Raw genomic sequence first — 21,463 nt, 5'->3', positions numbered from 1 at the left:
ATCTATCTATCTATCTATCTATCTATCTATCTATCTATCTATCTATCTATTCATTCATTTATTCCATATATTCATTTTCAAAATACAACCATTATTCATGTTACATTTTCATATTACACGTGGAAGTAGAAGGAAGCTTATAGTTGTTATTAACCAGCTTTCGGGTTATCAGATAGGAGGGCCCTAAAAAGGCAAGTGGAAAGAAGCAACAGATGCATTGACTGCAGGATAAGAGCTAAGGGACAAAAGCTGAAAGCCAGTGATATTGCTGCAGAAGAGATCTGCCTGGCTGTAGGGCTTACATTGGGGCTGGCCAGGTTGGGAGGAAGCCTCTGGGAGGTAGAAACCACCTATAGATTCTGGAGACAATTACCTTTCTGGCAGTCCGTGGAAAAGAAGTCTTTTTTCCAGAGTGTCTTTCTTGGTTCCATTACATGTGAAACAAAGAAACTAATCACTTACTCAGGATTGTTCTGAAGATTAAACAAGTGTATCAAGTGGTAAAAGTGATGAACATATAATAAAATGGCATTTAGAATAGAAGTTCTTAAATTCTTTTGTCTCAACACTTAGTTTCACAGAAATATGAACGGTAAGGGTTGTTTAAGGTATACACTGAACATTTGTAAAACAGGACTTGCAAATGTCAACATGATGCTTATAGACACCAAAGCCTTCAGATTTGGGCTCCTTAGGACTAGGGTGGGGTACTATTTTAATTAAGATCAGGCTTAAAACAATATAGGCACATAGTTAACACCTATTACATGGCCCAGATATTCAAATCAGTATCTACTAATATTTGGTTTTGTCTCAGTGATATGGACACAGGTCACAAATGGCAAGCTGCACACCAGTTCTATGGTTATTACTCCATAAAGTATTGGTCCAGAGAGCATCGTTGTTTTTTCCTTCCTTTCCTTCTTTTAAATAAAATCTAATTAGATTTTAATTCTTACAACTGGGGAACTTCGTGCAAGTTTATTTCCATATCTTGAAAAATCTGGGACTGCATTCTTAAATGACTCCAATTTCAATGGGCTGTGTCAGTGGCCTGCTTGAGATGGAGCCTGCAATCTCCAAATCTCTAATTAATTGCAGTCCTTCTACTCTCCCTTGTTTCCACTGCACTGAACAAGGGTGTCAGTTTCCTTTGTTCATCAAGTTTTCACTCTTATTTATTTTATCCACGCATGACTCTTAGAAGAACAAAATACACACATATCTACACACATGACACACACTCACACACTAACACCAAGGTTTTCAATTGTGAAGTCTTTACCCAAAGGAAAAAGAAGGAAAAAGAAATAAACTTAGTCTCCATTTACATTTCTTTGCCTCCTACTTGATTTAGACAGAATATTACTATAAACAACTAAGCCTAATATTAATTAATAGGCCATTGCTTCTCAAAGTTTAATGTGCATGCAAATCTCCTAAGGATCTCATTAAAATGCGAGTTCTCATTCCATATAGCTCAAGAAGGCCTGAGACTCTACATTTCCAATCAATTCCTAGATGATGCTGATATTGGGGTCTGAAGAACGCACTTTGTGTGGCAAGGGGCCTGCAGGGTCTTCCTCCAACAGTAGCGTGTTGTTCAAAATAAACCTATTGAGAAAGCTCTCTATCCTATGAGAGACTTCACCGAAGACGTAAATATAAGGCGATTCTCTTCTTCTGAAGGAAATCCTTTCTTTATTATTTGCACAAATACAGCTATTTCTAGCAGATCCTGGCGGATGCACATTGATTGACAGCTACATGGATCTAGAAAATACCAATATTTGTATACATATTAGAATGAATCATGAAGGACCTAGAATTTGGTATATCAGTTCATGATTCTCCAACTAGTACACCCGTTGCGGCTGAGGACTTTAGCTCTGGATACTGGCTAAAGTAGAAGATATGCAAGGAAGCTCGGTCTAACAAGTCAGTGGATTCTGAAATTCGTCCTTTTTGCCTTCAGTCACTAGGTCTAATTTCCAAATCATACCGTTCCTGGGTGAGACCGAACCATGAACATACAGAGGAGTCTTCAGCCTTTGTTGTAACCACACATATGCGATCCTGGTCTATGTCTCTCTTTGTTTATTTACTTCATCACCTATTCTTTCAAATATTTGACAGGGACTACTGTGTTCCAGGTACTGGGGATATAAAGCAGAGTAAGACATAATGTTTATCCCCTAAAGTCTCCCAGCCTGGTTAACAGGCCCAAGTTGAGCTCTGTTAGCCCTCTGCCTGGAGATGGCAACTTTGCCTGGGCCCCACCAGTCCCTTTCCCCAGGGACTCTTCTCTTGTATTTCAACATCCTGGGATTCCATTCCACATATTATGGACTACCTTGAACATTAAAACTCTTATTGGAATATTTTCACCACCTAATAGAGACTTCTATTGACATTTACTATCCCCAGACAATGTCTTTCATGACAGAAATCCTCACCCAATCAGATACACATTTTAATATCACATATGTTTGGAATCTCTATTTTGGGCTAGTGGCACCATCCTACGGTGTAAGCCTCTGGGTCCCATTAGGCATGCATGGCCTTAACTACTCCTGACTCCCTTTTCATCTCTATCTCTGTCACAAATAAGCCATGTAATAACAGAAAGACAAGGTAGGAGTGAAAACTGACCCTTTTTAATGTTCTCCCATCTCTGGATGCTTTGTAACATTTCCCTCCTTGTTTTTTCCTTCCTGTTTTTTCTTTTCTGATAAAGGAGAAAATCCTACTTCCCCCACTGTACTTAGAATCCTGAAATTAACCACAGTATGCTAATAGTCATGACTATATGTAGATGACGAAATCTGCATGTATATGAAACAAGAAGAGAATGGGGGAAGGGGCAGGGTGAAGATTTTTTATTCTAATTTGGTGAAACTCTTCTCACTTGAGCCCTTTGAATAGTATTCTCTTACACATGCACCATTTTCTCTCTCGTGGTCACTTAACATTTTATATCGTATAAAAGTTATGTGAATATATTTTATGTTTGGGTGCATTTCGATACCTTTAGTCAAGTGTTACCAGATGAAGTGGAAGCACTTTGAAAGATGGGGATAGGCTGAATGTGGTGCTTATTCAGCAGGGTGAGAGGGACTTCCCTAACGCACCTGCACACACAGAAGCAAGTGTTCAGACGTCAAATGAAAGATCTTAGGGTTGGTAAGAAGCCTAATACTTGAGCTATTTATAAAGCAGGACTTGCACACATTTGCTCTTGGGTTTTGAAGAAGAAACACATTTTTTCATACATTGTATATAAAAAACAAATTCTTATATACAATATATGTTTCTTTACAGAGAATTTACTTTTCCCCTTGAGTTAAAATAAGGAATTGGAAGAATGAAAATTAGTCTTCATCATTTTCTTTCTTTGTTTTTTCTCTATCAGCCTTTATATTATTTTCTAATATTGTTCTGGGTTTCCTAGCCAATAATCAAGATTTTGGAGAAAATAGGTAATTTTAATGTCAGTTAGTTCCTTGCCAAAACTTTATTACATTTTTTTTTTCTTCCTGTCTCCTTCCTGGAGCAAATCTGACATGAAGCATTTCCACAAGAGCCTGTTCCTAGAGAAATTAAGGTCAGTGAAAGGCCAAATCAAATGGTAGCAGATTTAGAAGAAAGGATGAATGGTGCATTTCTCAACTATACGAGGGGAAGCAAGTTGCATTATTCTTTCTGGATTTGTTTTGTTTTGTTTTGTTTTGTTTTTTACTTTTACAGAATATTAGAAAGATACATTGCTTACATATAATAGGCTGTAAAATAATTTTTAATTAGATACTCCGATTTGTTTTAGATAACATGTATTTAAATTTAAATTGGTAGTTTTATTTTTTTCTGTTCTGAGAAACATAAATGACAGCCAGGGAATCTGAAAGAACCAGGTCTGAGTAACTGAATGATTAACTTACTGCAAGAGAGAATTCGAATAAAAATAGATTATGAAGAAAAGTGAGGACATATAAAGAAGGAACCTCATTATCCCCTAAGCATGGCCTCCCTCCACCAAGGACATCATCATCATTTTATTGTCATTCACATGTGAAATCTCAAGTCTCCTTTGAATGACCTAACTTCTCTATAGTCTACTGGTCCAGTTCATGCAGCCCCAAAACTTCTTTGTCATAAATGTTCTTCCATGCTCAATTTCATTCGGTATTCTCAAGCATGTATAGCAGAGGTGTACCATTTTGATACTACATAAATATCACTTCAGTACTTGATTTAAATGCATGTAGATATCTTTTTGAGGATTGGTATCAGGGTCAAGATTGNGAAACTCTGATTTTAAGTGGTACTCCCAAGTGATTCTAAATCAGGTGGCCTAAAGTTTACACTGAAACAAGTATTTTTCTACACAATAAAGTTTAAGCACAGCCTTCCCCAACTCAAGGTACAAAAGACCTCTCCAACCATACTTCTTAACCTCGCCAAGAAAGTTCTTTACTTCAGCAAAGTTATTCTCTTCATTCTCCCCCAGACACCACATCTTTTGATTCTAAAAATCTTTGCTGTGTTTAGCTAAGTTTGGAATGCCCTATCCTCAACTATTTGTCTGCCAAATGCCTACCTACCTTGATAGGTACAGATCAATCCCTGCATCCCCCATATGGACTTGTTTGATATCAGACCCTTTCAGATTTGCTCCTGTTATGTGTTATATATAAATCACTACATATTATATATGCAAATTATTATATATTATATATATAAACATATATATGTATATATACATGTTTTACATCAGCAGTTGTCATAATGGTATGTGCAACAGTAAGGATTTTATGGATTCATTGCTTGTGTTTAAGACTTATATTGGTTCCTTTCCTTTTTTCAAGATTTTATTTATTTATTTATTTGAAAGAGAGAGACAGAGATAGCGACAGAGATAGTGAGAAAGAGCATAAGCAGGAAGGAGAGGGAGAAGTAGGCTCCCCGCCAAGCAGGGAACCCAGCGTGGGGCTCGATTGCAGGACCCTGGGACTATGACCTGAGCCAAAGGCAGACACCCGACCAACTGAGCCATCCAGGCACCTCTGCATTGGTTCCTTTCCAATCTCCTTTTTTCATAATTGTCTTCCCTCACTTTAGGAACAGAAGTATGACTCTTACTCCTCAAGAATCTTTCTAAACTGCACTGAGGGACAAAAAAAACAAGATTAAGTATTGTTCTCTAAGAAGCCTCCTTTAATGAAGGCACCATCCCTCTAGGAAGGCTTCATGATTCTCCCTGGCTCAAGCATATATCTATTTAAGTTGAGGCATGACACATGAAATGAAATATATAAAATGCAGATGGGATGTTTTAAAATCAAATTCAAGTATATAGTATTATAGTGTGGGGTAGTGGGGGCACTAACAATTGTATTGTCATGACATTAACTATTACATCTCCCAGCAATTGTAGAAGAATGGCTCAGCTATGAAAGACAGCCTCAAAGTTACTATAAGCAAATCCCTCCTTTTCTTTTTTATATATGGAAACATTTTATTAAAGGCCTTCCTTCTTTTTCTTCTTTTTTGTTAACACCTAAAAAGTAAATTAAGTTGTATTCCTGAAAGCAGAATATATGACCAAGTCATTTAGAAAAACATCTAAAATACTTCCAATTTTATGAAATAGTTTCAAATGCCTATTTCAGCTCATTTTAACTCCACAGGCAAGATACCTCTTTAAAAAAAGAGTAGTGGATATAATTCTAAGATATTTCATTTCAGTAAATCCTCTCTCTCTCTCTCTCTTTCTCTCTCTCTCTATATATATATCTTCCACAGGAATAAAGAAAATAATTATCTTTATTGTCTTTAATTAACATTAATCAAATTCCTTGAGTCAAAGAAAATTGAAGGAAAATGCAAATGTGTTTTCAGATAAACTACCATTTAGTTATTTGTTGATTGAAAATTGTCATATGATTTTTGGTATATAATTTGAGAATGGTGCAAATACTTGACACCATTGCCACATCAAATGGCTTGCCATTTTTATCTACTTGTTTATGTACATTGGCTTTCCAGCACTTCAAATATAAAAAAGAAAGACATATACATTGATACTGAACTGTTCTCCTTCTAGCAGTAAATCATATTCCTATATTGATATAAAATACTATAAAAACATTTTTAATCTCAAAGAGAAGCATTTTCAATAATTTTTGTGTCGAATAATTAACAAATTTTCTAATAGAGTTTTGTTTTTGACCAGTTCTATTTTAAAGGCAATTGCAACAATAACATAACCTAAATTATTTTTTTAACTTAGAACCTCATTTTCATAGCAATTAAAAAGTTAAAATTTATTTGTATATACATAAATATAAAAGTTTAAACCATGTATGCTTGTAAAAAATCAGGTAATTAAAAAAAGTGTAAGGAAATCCATCATTAGCAAAAGCCCTTTTTTTGGAATATTGAGCAAACACATCAAAACCACTACTTTATATTTTTCTTTTAACATTGAATCATATACATATACATATCTGTATTATTTTAATGCTTAGTCATATCCATTTCTCTTTATTATATCCCACTGCCACAGTGAATTGTAAGCTATTTCTGGGTATGGATTTTCTTTCATATTTTAGTTTTCTTCTCTGATAATGAAAAATGTGTATTCAATAAGTTATTGTTAAAATACAACAAATATTGACCTTATTTCTAAGAGCAAATATAACAACTCATCTTTATCTACACAGAAGACACAAGATGCTAAAATAGACACAAACTGAAAATAAACAGTACTCAAAGAAAAGGCAAATTTTTCTTCCAGTGAAAACGAAATTTTAAAATAAAGTTCCAGTCAAGCAAATATTTAATTCTTTCCAGCAAATTAACATTTAAAGCTATAGAGAAGACTTTCTGAATCTAGAACACTATAAAATAGGAAACACGCATTTAAGTCCTTGCTCTACCACTTATTTGCTGTGACCCTAAAATATTCACTGTTATTCTCCTGTTCCCTGAACCAAAATAAGGGAAATCATTACATGTAATTAATCAGATATCTCTTAGGTTAAAATGCAAATGGGAAGTATCTTGATGAGATTTCTTCTTATTATGATGTGAAGCACAGCACGCAGAACCTTAGTGAAGGCAATTTCCTGGGCATATTTTAAAATATCCCTTTTTTAGGTAGGAAAAAATGGGAAATAAATAGGTTCAAAAGGTATCTACAAAATACATAGTTGGGAGAAAAATTTCACCCATTTCGTCTAACTCTTAAGAAATTAGTTCATTAGAGATTGAAGGGTATGTGGTACAAAATAACATAATTATAGATGTTTTCACATTTGATGTGTAACACACCTGGAATGACCAATAAATTTACATTGAGTCTGAAGATTGCTAAATAACAGATCTTGAAGCTTCTATTAAAATTTGAAGTCAATACAGGACAAACTCTTTGTGACTTTATGCCAAGTTGTAGTAAACAACATGTCAACTTTAATGTGCCATTATAGATATTTGTAATCATTCTAGTTAACTACTATTGGAACCGACATCCTGTTTTTCATTCCCCTACTGCCACATTACCAAGCAAGCTCGATCAACCTCAAATTCATCTCAGCGTGGCAGCAGAAAGATTTGTTCCCACGTGTTCAACTATCATTTCCTGACTTCTCAGCAAGAAACTAATATCTTTGCCTATAAATTTTTGGCAATATCATCTCTCAAAAGTCAAACAATTACATAATTCTTATGGCAATATAATCAGAGAAAAAATTCAGCGACTTGGATAGTATCCATATTCCTTGTAGGGTCTTTTACCCTCTGGTCTGGTAGCGTGATAGGATTCTAACAAAAGCCAAAGTAAAGCTTCATTGAAACATTTTTGAGCTTGGTTCAATATACTAATTGGGTTTTGAAATAATATTAACCTTTAGTGATATTTACCAATGTCATTGGAAGTTTACATTCTTTGGAGTGCAATGAAAGCTCATGTTAGAAAGAGGAGACAGATCATATTGCCTATGAGGTTAAAGATCGGGTTTTACTCATTATCTAGCATTTTTACAGTTGTTAATCATGCATTCCTGTTGTGAAGAACACCACTTATGGGGAGAATCTTTGAATATTAAATTTTCAAGAACTCTACTAGAATTCAATCAACTCTACTAGAAAGTCACAAATGTTTAACAGCAGAGGGCAATCTTCTCTAGCAGTAGTATAAATAGGGCAAAACCCTGGCTATACTTTTTACTCTGAAACTATTTTTTTTTTGTTTCTTCACTTTCTCTGAAATTATAAACATATATACATTTATATACATACATATATACAATAATATATATACATACATATATGTGTGTATATATATACACACACAATTTTGAGCACATAGACTACCTTCTGCACTAATCTTTCATGTTTGAATTATTATTATTATTATTATTACTACTATTATATTTTAACAAAACTGTTCCACAGTAACCCATAAAGGGCAGCATGAACAGATCTGTTATTAAGTTATTCTAAGGATAATACATCATATAGTGAAGGTCCAGGGGCTGAGAGACAGAATATGCATCAACTAGAAGAAAAACACCAATAAGGATATGGCAACACCAGTATATTCTGTATTTTGCTATGACATACCCATTTAAGCTAGAATGAAAGCTGATTCAACTACAACCAGAAGACAATCTGATAAACTTAAAAACAAATCCACTAGGGAGTTGTCTGCTACTAATAGTAAGATCTGTCTTTAGTACACCTTGACTCTGCATTTTAAAAGTCAAAATTATAGATGCATCAGAAGGAAAAGTAATACAGCAAGAAGAAAAGTAATACAGTCAAGAGAATGCTTGGGAATTCAGATTGAACCTGTTGATCCATAGGAGGAAGATTTCAGCTTGTAACCTGAACTGAACTCAAGGCCTCTGTTTTCAGCAAATGAGAGTGAATTTGCTGCAGTGCAGCTCCATTTTAGTAAAACATGTGGGAGCTGCTACTTTTATTGCCTTTATTAGAATTTTATATAATGTCCTAAAAATGTAAGAACACTCTCTTCCTACCCATTAATGGGCTAACAGCTTAGACAGAATTTTTTATGTCGAGTATCAAAATAATTTAATTTTTATTTATTCATATTTCTCACCCATGTTTAAATTTCATATTTGGAAGCAGAAAAATTGAGTTTTCATTTGTAACTAATGAGGCGATAAACTCAACAGGAAAAGTAAGCCAAATTTGAAAGGAGGCAGGAGAGGAATTAAGAGCACATGGCTTCTTAAAGCGCAGGAGGATATCAGGATTAAGGGTCAGTCATATTTCTGCCAGACACATTCATGGATTGCCTTTTGGTATTTCTCAGTGTAGCTGAGCATTGAAAGTAGTGGAGACCCATGGCAAATAGTTACAGTGATTTGTACGCATCCCTGAAGCTGGCCTCCCATTTCAGAAAAAGGCATTTTCTCAGACACTCCACAGAGGTTGGTTAATGGAGTCTCTGAGGATAAAGGAAGAAAACTCAGATCAGGCAGTAGGGAAGAAAGAACTCAGATTCTGCACATCCCTAGAGGGAGCATTCAGAACCCCCCTCAAGCCAAAGGTTGAACTGGACTCCCAGTGAAGGAGAAATTCTAATAGTGACAGGCATTTTTGTGAAGTAAGAAAGTTCAGAATTAGGGGAAGAAGCCAAATTATGCTCTTTTTATTTATTATATTTTATAGAGGCAAGATTTATTTTAGTTATAAACTAATTTTGTATAAATATAATTGCATACTCTGTAATGTAGTAGATAAATGGAAGAAATTATAATGTCCCATATACTATTATTACATCATATATAAATGTATAAAGTATAAGATTATTCTCTAATATATTATTTATTAGCATGTGAGGTACTCTTGCAGTACTTCAGCATTCTACGGTAACAAGGAAGAAAAAGCCTGCTCTGGCCCACTGCATCTTAGAAAGGTTTATTGGTATTTTATTCCTACAACTATTACGGGAGCAGTGGCAGCAGTTTCTCAACCCTAGTTCCAAAAGGATTAAATACAACCAAGATTTATATAAGCCAAAATCTCCATATTCTGTTGCAATGACAGAGGAACATCTTTTCCAGCTTCCCCTTACCTCCCACTACCCAATCAGGAATGAATGGGGCTACTCCTAGGTAAAAAAAAAAATAAAAGATTCCATGCTTGCCATGCTTTCTTGATGCTAAAACTGGAAAAGTATTTTCTTGGTTAAGGCCTCACATAGCAATGGATCATTTTTATGGGCTTGTGGCAGGCTCTATATACAAAATAATCAGGAAGTTTCCTGATATATTCAATTATCCTTACTTTTCAGCTACAAGGGTGACATTTGAGGGTTTTTTTTTCCTATGTCCTGTATCAGGGGACCAGGTGAGTATCAATACTAAATTTTAAATATGGAAAAGGTTAAGGGAAATTTTTTATGACAGGAGTAATTTCTCTGACTCAGAACATTTACCACTATTACCTTTTCCCGTCCCACCATTGTATTTTAGGAACACATAACTTGTTTCTTGAGTTTCACAGGTCTATTAATTGCAGGATAGATTATACCCAAAGTTTCACTCATGCCTGACATATTTAATCCAGATGATTTAGATGATAAGATGCAAGGCTGTTAAAATTTAGATGAATATTTGGACTTTGAGACGATGCTATAATGGATTGAGACTTTGGAGACCTGGAATAGGATGAATGAATGTATTTTGCATGTTGGATGGACATGAATCTTTGGAATCCAGAGGGAAGACTATGGTAAGTAGGATAATGGGTCCAAATAATGTCCATGTCCCAATTCTCAGATCTTAAAAATGCGTTACTTATTTGGCAAAAGACACTTTGCAACTGTGATTAAATGAAGGACCTTGAGTTGGGGGAGATTATCCTGGATTATTTGGGTGGGCTCAAGGGGTTCTTAAAGAAAAAAACTTTTCCTGGCTGGAGTCAGAAGAAGATTAACATTATGAAAACATGGTTAGAGAGATAACAATTTTGCTGGCTTTCAAGATGGAAGGAGGCCATGAGCCAAGGACAGTGGATGGCCTCTAGAAATTGGAAAAGACAGTGAAATGGATTCTCCCTGAGAGCTTTGAGAAGGGAATGCAGTCCTGCTGACACCTTGGTTGTAACTCAATGAGACTCTTGTCAGACTTCTAACCTACAGAACTTTCAGAGGATATATTTATGTTGTCTTCAGACACCAAATTTGTGGTAATTTATTACAGTACTAGCTGAAAACTGCTATAAATAATAACATGAACTAGTTGTAGAGATCACATGTATAATATGTGCAGAGGCTTGCCATGTACGATTATTTTCTTTTCAGTTATTGACATTCCCTGGTTCATCTCAATATAACTTTATTTTTCCTAATTCCCTCAGCAACAAACGATTTTATCCTTCCCTAGACTCCATCTACTTTACCTATGATAAATTTTGAATAGGCCTTAACTTTCCTATGGAACTACATATTTGTTAATGGCAGAGTTGAGGTTTATTCATCTTTATATTTCTTTTAGCTTCTGGTACTTTATTGTCCACTCAATAAATATTTGGCAGAAATATATATTAGATTCTCTGTAATCTATAGAGTCTATTCGTTAATCTACTAAAATAATCAATAAATTAGACTCTCTGTCACCGTGTACCCATCCATTCTTCATGGTAGGATGATCATTTGCTTTCATACGAGTGTTCTCAGAGGGAAAACTGCTTAACGTTTCACTCCTCCGTATCACTGCTGCCGTTGCTGGTTATCGTTATTATTGGTGCTGCTTTGATTTAGAAGCAGAAAATATTGTTGGTTCTAAACTTATTTGCTTTGATTTTATAAATTTGCTTTTAAGAATAACAGCATTGTTTTTACCGGAAGAATGTGTATGAGCATTGTAAAACATGTAACAAGATAAAAAATATAAATAACACAATTAAAAATCATCCCTATAATCATAATGAAGAAACACCCATCAGTACCATTTGGTGAACATCGTTTCAGATATCCTGAAACAGAGGGAATTCAAGAAAAATAGATAAAATGATTTTATGATGAGATCTTATTGTGCATTTTATTTATAAAAGCACCAGCATTATAACTGTTATTTTATACCATATATATATATAGTTAAGTTACAAGTATGTTCCAAACATAGAAAAACTGGAGTACAATTAAGATGAGTATTAAATTTATCATCTTTGCTTTTGACTATGCAATCATTTCACCATCTCTGAATCCATGTGAATTTTAAGTGTCCCAAGGATGCCTCTTTGCTATCTTGTTCCATTCATTTGCTATCAAGGAAAGTGTGTAAAACAACTCTGTAGGGTTAATCTATTCTTTATCTCCTCACACTGTATTTGGTTTACACTTTACCTCCGTGGGTAGAAAAAGTCAACAGTTCTGGAATGAGTATACTTGAGTATTTTGCTACTGGAAACAACCTATTGCTGTTACTTCGGTGGCTGCTGGTTAACTCTCAAAGACTGAAGTGCTAAGAAAGGATAAATGACTTTCCATTGGCACTAAGGCCACTAGACATATGAATCACTATGACTCAGAACACTCTCTGATGCTCTTGGCTTCAGATTAACTCTCTCTTACTCATCTGCATCAGCCAGCAAGGGTGAAGAATATGTCCCTCCTTCTCAGTCTCATGCTTGAGAGAAAACATCCCTTAAAGGTTCATGCAATTAGATTTCCTTCCTGAAAAGAATGTAATCCCATGTCCATTTATTTACTCGCTTAGTCATCTCTCCTCTCTCTCTCTCTCTGTATATATACATCTCTCTCTGTATATATACAGAGAGAGAGAGAAGACAGTGAGAGAGACAGAGACAGAGAGAGAGAAAGAGAGGGAGAGCTTAAAATATGTCTGGTATTATAGTGGATTCCTGTGATATAGGAGAAAAACAAAAATACGAAAATGTTTGCCATAATGAAGCTTACAAATCTAATGAATAAGCAAGATAAATTATTGTCTATATGAGATAGTAAGAAATAATAAAAGATCAATGAATTAAGAAGTTAAAATAAAACAAGGGGGGCGCCTGGGTGGCGCAGTCATTAAGCGTCTGCCTTCGGCTCAGGGCGTGATCCTGGCGTTCTGGGATCGAGCCCCACATCAGGCTCCTCCGCTATGAGCCTGCTTCTTCCTCTCCCACACCCCCTGCTTGTGTTCCCTCTCTCGCTGTCTCTCTCTGTCAAATAAAGAAATAAATAAATCTTTAAAAAAAATAAAATAAAATAAAACAGGAAAAGAGATAAGTAACTTAAAGGAGGTTGTATTGTTTTTAATAAGGTGGCTAAGGATTAAACTATTTAGTAGATCCTATAAAAATAGTTTATATAATATAAACCAATTAATCCTAAAATTAGCTCAACAATTAAATGTTTAGTTTCTAGAGAAAATTTTCCAACATCTTCTTAGGATTTCAAGTAAATTTAATACCAGACCATATTTATTTGTTTCCTGGGGTGAAATTTCCCAGAAAAACCTTAATGAAGTTTTTCCACCTACTAATCTGAATATAGTGCGTGTGTGTGTGTGTGTATACATATATATATATATGTTTGTGTGTGTGTATACATATGTGTGTATACATATATATAATATATATAGAAAGTACATTTAATATTTATATTTATTATACAGGTGAATAAATATATATTTATAGTATATACAATATATTTTATATTTAGTAGAGAGAGAAAGAGTGAATGCCTACAAATCATTTTCACCTGCTCACAATTCAATCAATTCATGCCATCCGATCACAGAATGCTATTGAGTAGCCATTCAGAGAGCCTGAGTTTGAAGGTCTTTTCTATGCTAGCTGCAATAAATATCTAAAAGCATTTGGCTCAAAGGAGGTGGATCCTAATGTTTGTTGGATCTGACATTACAGTTAGCAAACACTTAGATTGCAGAGTATGAACAGAAGCACTATTAGACAGTACTCTCAGGTCTTTTGGAATAAGGCATGACTATAAAATTTGAGATGTATTTATAAGAAGAGCTTAAGAGTGTAATTCATGAGGCCATCTTAGCTGCTGAATTTTTTCCTTTCTCAAAACAAACTGGAAAAGATTGTTTTAAAAGGTAATATGGTTGCTGACCTCTGATCAATTTTCTTTGTATAACAACTCATTGTCAACATTTAGTGAACACTGAAGTTACTGCTAGGAGAAATACGAAGACATGAGTAGACTTATCCATTACACTGAGAAATTTACAAGTGAATTGGGGAGAAAAATCAGCATAAGACAAAAAATTTAAGTACAAATATAAAGTGAATAAAATAAAGCTAACATCTGAGATGTACTGGGTTTCAGAAACAAATCTAAATCCTATTAGACATTTTGTTAAAACAAGATATGTACAAAGTATCTTTTTATGTGAACTATGTACCAATCATAATTTTATAGCAGTTAAATTTTTCAGATCTTTATCTTCATGTAATGAGTGATACATTTTAAGAATTGGCAGGGTTTTCTTTATGTTTAGTCTATAGACTGTGATTTTGCTTGGTTAATCTGTTTTACTAAGTACATTTTATCATGTTTACTGGTCAGGAGTTGAAATTTCAATTTTCTGTATACTGTGCTGCAATTCTGTAATTTCTGCCTGCATTGAGGAATTAAAACAGGGTTACGTTGGTGATACCTTTTGATGGGCTGAGGGATTTCCAAAAATGCCAAACCAAGGCGCAGGATGTCAGGGGTAATAAGTGGGGGATGATCTAGAAAACCCTATAAAAGTATAAGTACATTCTGAAGTAGGAATAAATAAATATTGCCCCCCTGGAGACCTATAACCTCCACGGAGTTTACCGTTTTATATTGGAGACACTAGCCCCCACCAAGCCTAAAGCACATTTTACTGGAAATAGAAAACCCATGTGTTAAACAGAATTTCAAGTAATAGCACATTATTCAGTTTGGGTAAACATGAAGCTTATATTTTATTACTTTGGAAAATAAAGCAAATGATATATATGTTTAATTTCATTTTCCATAACTGTTCATTGTTGTCACATAGAAATGCAATTAATTTTTTATATTGACTTTGTATCCTGCAACATTGTTAAATTCACTTACTTTAATAAGTTTTTAAAAAACATTTCTTAGAACTTCATACATAACACAAGCATGTTCCAAGTAAAACAGTTGTATTCCTTTCAATGTCTGTGCATTTTATTTTATTTTTCTTGCCTATTGCACTGGCTAGAACCTCAGGTATCGAAGTGATATGAGTAAATGCCCTTGCCTTTTTTTCAACTTTATGAACAAAGCCTTCACAATCTCACCGTTGAGTACTGTGTGAGCTATAGATACTAATAAATTCTGCTTATGAAGATGAGCAGGGTTTCTTTTACTTTGGGTGGCTAAGAACTTTTATCATTAATGGTTGTTGAAATTTACTGAATAGTTGTTTGCATCTATTGACATAGTGATATGGTCATAACTTGCATTTCTCTAATGAGTAATGATGTTGAGTAATTTTTCACATGCTTATTGGTCATTTATATATCTTCTTTTTGAAGTATCTGTTCAAGTTGTTTGCCCATTTTATTAGTTGTTTAGTTATATAATTATTGAGTTGCAAATGTTCTTTACATGTGGTAGATTTGAGCTTTTTGTAAGAGGCATTTTTGAAAATAATTTTTCAATGTGGCTTGCCTTTTCATTTATTACTTGTGTCTTTTGAAAAGAACATGTTTTTAATTTTGGTGAAACTTAATTATGTTTTTAATAGTTGGTGTTTTTTGTGCCCTCTTTAAGAAACATTTGCTTATCCCAATTACAGCAATGTTTCTCCCATATTTTCACATAAAATGAAATAGCTTTAGAAATCAAAACAGTAAGGTACTGGCACAAAAACAGACACATAGATCAGTGGAACAGAATAGAGAGCCAAAAATAAACCCATAATTATATGGTCAATTCATCTTCAACAAAGGAGGTAAGAACATCCAATGGGGAAAAGACAATCTCTTCAACAAATGGTGCTGGAAAAACCGGACAGTTACATGCAAAAGAATAAAACTGGACCACTTTCTTACACCATACACAAAAATAAATTCAAACTGGATGAAAGACCTAAATGTGAGACAGGAAATCATCAAAATCCTAGAAGAGAGCACAGGCAGTAATTTCTTTCACATCAGCCATAGCAACTTTTTTCTAGATAGGTCCCCTGGGCAAGGGAAACAAAAGCAAAAATAAACTATTGGGACAACAAAAAAATTAAATGCTTCTGCACAGTAAAGGAAATAATGAACAAAACTAAAAGGCAACCTACTGAATAGGAGACAATATTTGCAAATGACCTATCTGATCAAAGGTTAGGATCCAAAATACATAAAGAACTTATACAACTCAGTACCAGAAAAACAAATAATCCAATTAAAAAATGAGCAGAAGACATGGACATCTCTCCAAAGAAGACATTCAGATGGCCAACACATTCATGGGAAGATTCTCAACATCCCTCATCACCAGGGATACGCAAATCAAAACTACAATGAGCTACAACCTCACTCCTGTTAGAATGGCCAAAATAAAAAACACAAGGAACAAGTGGTGGAAAGGATGTGGAGAAAAAGGAACCCTCATGCACTGTTGGTGGGAATCCAAACTGGTGCAGCCACTGTGGAAAATAGTACAGAGGTTCCTCAGAAAGTTAAAAATAGAATTACCCTATAATCCAGTAATCGTACTACTGGGTATTTACCCTAAGAATATAAAAACACCAATTCAATAGGATACATGTGCCCCTATGTTTATTGCATTATTTATAATAGCTAAATTGTGGAAGCAGCCCATGTCCATGGATAGATGAATGGAGATACACAGACACACACACACACATATGTATATGTATACATACACACACATCCATACATATCATGGAATATTATTCAGCCATAAAAAAGAATGAAATGAATGAAACCTTGGCATTTGCACCAACACAGTTGATCTAGAGAGTATAACACTAAGCAAAATAAATCAGTTAGAGAAAGAAAAATACCATATAATTTCACCCATATGTGGAACCTAGGAAACAAAACACATGAACAACAACAAATAAGAGATAAACCATACACAGACTCTTAGCTATAGAGAACAAATGGTGGTTACCAGAGGGGAGGTGGGTTGGGGAATGGATGAAATAGATGAAGGGGATTAAAAGTACATTAATCTTAATAAGCTTTGAGTAATGTATAGAATTGTTGAATCAGTATATTATACACCGAAAACTAATACAACACTGCATGTTAATTATACTGGAATTAAAGTTTAAAAATTATAATAGCTTTAATTATGGGTAGATATATGATTTGAATTTTTTTCTTATGCATGGTTTGAGGTAAGGGTTGAAGTTCAACCCTACCCCTCACCCCCCATATGATATTCAGTTGTCCTAGTACCATTTGTTCACAAGATTTCTTTTCTCTATTAAATTCAGTTTGCAATTTTGTGAAAACTCAATTGACGATGTAAATATAGCTCTATTTCTGGACTCTATTTTCTTCCATTGCCCTAGTGCACCAAGGCTTCATCTTGATTACATGGTCTTGATTACTGCACTTTGAAATAAGTCTTCTAAATTGTTCTGCTTTTAGAAAATTGTTTTGACTTTTCTAGATCATTTGCCTACATAAACACTTTCAAATCAGCTTGTTAATTTCCTCCAAAAAGCCTGCTAGAATTCTGAATGGGATTGAATTTTATCTATAGATAAATGTGGAAAGAATGTCCATTTTTAACAATATTGAATCTTTCAGTCCCCAAATATAATGCATCTATTTTCTTTCATTGCTGTAAATTTCTTTTACAATGTTTTGTAGTTTTCCATGAACAAACCTTATACACTTTTGGTTAAATTATCCCTAAATATATTATTTTGGTGCTATTAATAATTAAGCTTTAATTCATTTTCTATATTTTTATCATGAGATGTAATTTAAGAATTATATTTTGAATGCTTATCTTGTATCCTGAAACCTTTCTACATTCATATATTAGATTTGGCACCTTTTTAAAATACATTCCTTACTGTTTTTTACACTAACAGTCATCATTAGCAAATAAAACAGCTTTACTGCTTTTGTTTCACTCTGTATGACTTTTTTTCTTCTTTTTTTCTTTTTCTTTTTCTTTCTTTCTTTTTTTAACCTTATCTTATTGCACTGGCCAAGAAGTATAATCAAATGGCGAATAAAGATGGAGAGAGAAATATCCATACATTTTTCCCCCTGACATTTGGCTTTCAGATTTTAAACATTAGGGGTGATTATATATTTTATTCTTCTATTTTTGTAGATTCTAGGTATCTGTTGAGTAACTTCTCTTCAATTCATAAGTTATTGAGAGATTTTTTTCATGAATGGATTTTGAATTCAGTCAAATGCTTCTTTTGGCATTGATTCAGATGATCACTTTGTTAATACAGCTAAGTACAGTGATTAATTTTCTAATGTTAATTGACTGTTTTTGAATGTTTGTGATAAACCACATTTGGTCATGGTGCATTATTTTTATTATGTAATTACACAAATTGATTTGCTAACATTTTATTAAGGTTTTTAAAAATCAGTTTCTCAGGGCTTTCTTTTTCTTTTCTTCTGATGTCATTGTCTGGTTTGGCATAAGCATAACTGTAGCCTAACAAAATGCATTGGAAAATGTTCCCTTCAAGTCCACTCTCTAAACAGTGTTTGCGATTGGTATTACTTATACAGTAAATGTTTCACAGAATTCACCGGTGAAACCATTCTGTGCCTTGAGTTTTGTTTTTTTACTTTTTTTTTTTTTTTTAAGAGAAGGCTTTTAATTATATTTCCATTTTATTTCAGTGGCATAGACCTATTCAGAGTTCTATTTTAAATCTCTTCCTGGATCAGTTTAGGTAATGTGTGTTTTTCAAGAATTATTTTTTTGCCCAAGTTATCAAATTTGTGCCTAATATTCCCATATAAGCTTCTAGCATTTGTCATGATCTTGAAATTCAATATTTAACATACAGGATCTGTTACGATATTCTCTCCCATTCCAGATATTGTTAGCTTATATCTTAGCTATTATTCATCAATCCAGTTAGAGACTAATTAGTGTTATTGATCTTAAATGAATCTTCTGATTTCCTTGATTTTCTCTATTTTCTAAGTTTTATTACTGTTCCTTTGTATTTCCTTTCTTCTAGTTACTTTATGCTTACTTTTTCTCTCTTTTCTTGAAGTATGAACTTGTGTTATAAGGTCATTACTTTTTAGATCTTCCTTCTTTTCTAGTATACACATTTAATATTATATATTTCCCTTTATACATAGATATTTTTATATTTTTGTTGTTACAAAATATTTTTTTTAATTTTCTTGTAATTTGCTCTTTGACCCATGGAATATCTAGAGGTCTGTATTTAATTTTCAAGTAATTGGGTTTTATGATTATCTTCTTGCTATTGACTTCTAGTTTAATTCTATTATGTTCATAGAGCACACTCTGTACGATTTTTATCTTTTCAAGCTTATTATTTTTTATGGGCCCCATATGATCTATCTTGGTAAACATCCCATGTACATCCAAAAAGAACATGCATGCTGTAGGTTTTTGATGTACTGTTCCATAAATACCAGTTAGGTTAAAGTGGTTGTATCTTTCAGACCTTCTATGCCTTTGCCGGTTCTTTTCTCTAGTTGCTCTACCATTTGCTTAGAAAGGATGCTGAATTCATTTTCTGTTGCTGCTGTAAAAAATTATCACAAATGTAGTGGCTTCAAACAACATCCATTTATTATCTCACAGTTCTGTAGGTCATAAATCCAGGCACAGCATGGTTCTGCTGTTTTTGTGGGGTTTTTTTGTTTTGTTTTGTTTTGTTTTCACAAGGCCAAACAAGGTGTCCCAGGACTGTGCTACTTTCTGGATGCTCTGGGGATGAATCCATTACCAAGCTCCTTTAGGTTGTTGGAGGAATTCATTTTCATGCTGTTGTAGGACAGAGATGCCCCACTTCCTTGCTGGCTGTCGTTCAGAAGTTATTTTCAGCCATTCCTTGAATCATCTCTCCCTTCCTCCGTCTTAAAAGCCAGCAATGACATTTAGAGCCCTCTCACACCTCAGATCTCTTTAACTCCCCCCTTCCGCCTCATTTCTATTCTCGCTTCTTTTGCTGACATAGCTCTCTGATCGACTTTTCTGCCTTCCTCATCTGCTTCTAAGGTCTCATGTGATTGTATTGGGCTTACCTGGATAATCTAGGCGAGCTCCCTGTTTCAAGCTTCACTGATTAGCAACCTTGATTACATCATCAAAGGCCCTTCATAGCAGTACCTAGATTAGCGTGTGATTGGTTAGCCAGGGGACAAAAATCTTGGGGAATTTCTAGAATTCTATCTACTACTGTCACTGACATCTCCAAGCATCATGTAGGTTTTGCTATTTCTCCCTTTAATTCTGACATTTTGTCCATGTACCTTGAAGCACATTTATTAGACCGCACACATTTATTTCTTCCTTATGAATTAACACTTTCATCCATAAGAAATGCTGGCTTTGTCTCTAGCAATAAATTTTATCTTGAAATGTATTCTATGTGGTGTATATCCCTTCTTGCCTTTTTATTTCTTATTTTTCTTGTTTGCATGGCCTCTTTCTTCCATCTATTTACTTTCAGCATCTCTTTGTTTTGTATTTAAAATGTTTCTCATATAGAGAGTATATAGTTGGATCATAACTTTTTACATCTAATTTCACAAGACAGTGAGGTTTCTTATGGAAAAGTTAGCAGGTGGTTCTCTTAAGATTTCGAAAACCAACATGCTAGCCTGCACTTGGCCCTAAACATTTGTTAAAAATCCAGGTTTTTTGTTTTTAATCCCCATCTACAGCAGTTCCTACCTTCTCCGATTGCTCACCTAAGGGTAAAAGCCAAGGCAGGTCTCTTCTCTACTAGGAGGGGCTGATGCTTTCTTATTTGGGTTCCTTTAGTTTTCTCAGCTTTCTGATGAGTTTTAATTTTTTGGTTTTTTTAAGTTATGATGTGATTTGTGTTTCTAGCAAAGACAAAGTAAAAGACATCAGGTTTATCCCCTTTCCTCAAACAAAAGTTTTGACATCTGGCAATGGAAGACAATGACCCTGAGAGACAGCAAATAGATGAGCCCTACGCTTCCAGAAGCTAAAACCTTGAAGACAGTGTCCAGACAGCAGTGCAAGTAAGAGGAATCTAGAAGACCTGTGGCATACGTCAGTAGAGGACTAAACCATGGTAAAAATTACAATGTAACAAAAGAATAATAAGAATGCCACAGATCAAAACTGTGGAACACAATGTAATTTTTTGACAAATGTGTGTAGTCTTGTATACTTATAATAAAAATCATATAGGATGATAATGAATAAAGTATACTTCCAACTGTGTAACTTAGAAAAATAAAAACGATAAATCTAAAG

The sequence above is a fragment of the Ailuropoda melanoleuca genome, chromosome 4, assembly GCF_002007445.2.
Source record: "Ailuropoda melanoleuca isolate Jingjing chromosome 4, ASM200744v2, whole genome shotgun sequence".
Lineage (NCBI taxonomy): Eukaryota > Metazoa > Chordata > Mammalia > Carnivora > Ursidae > Ailuropoda > Ailuropoda melanoleuca.
Note: the sequence above shows the minus strand (reverse complement) of the source record.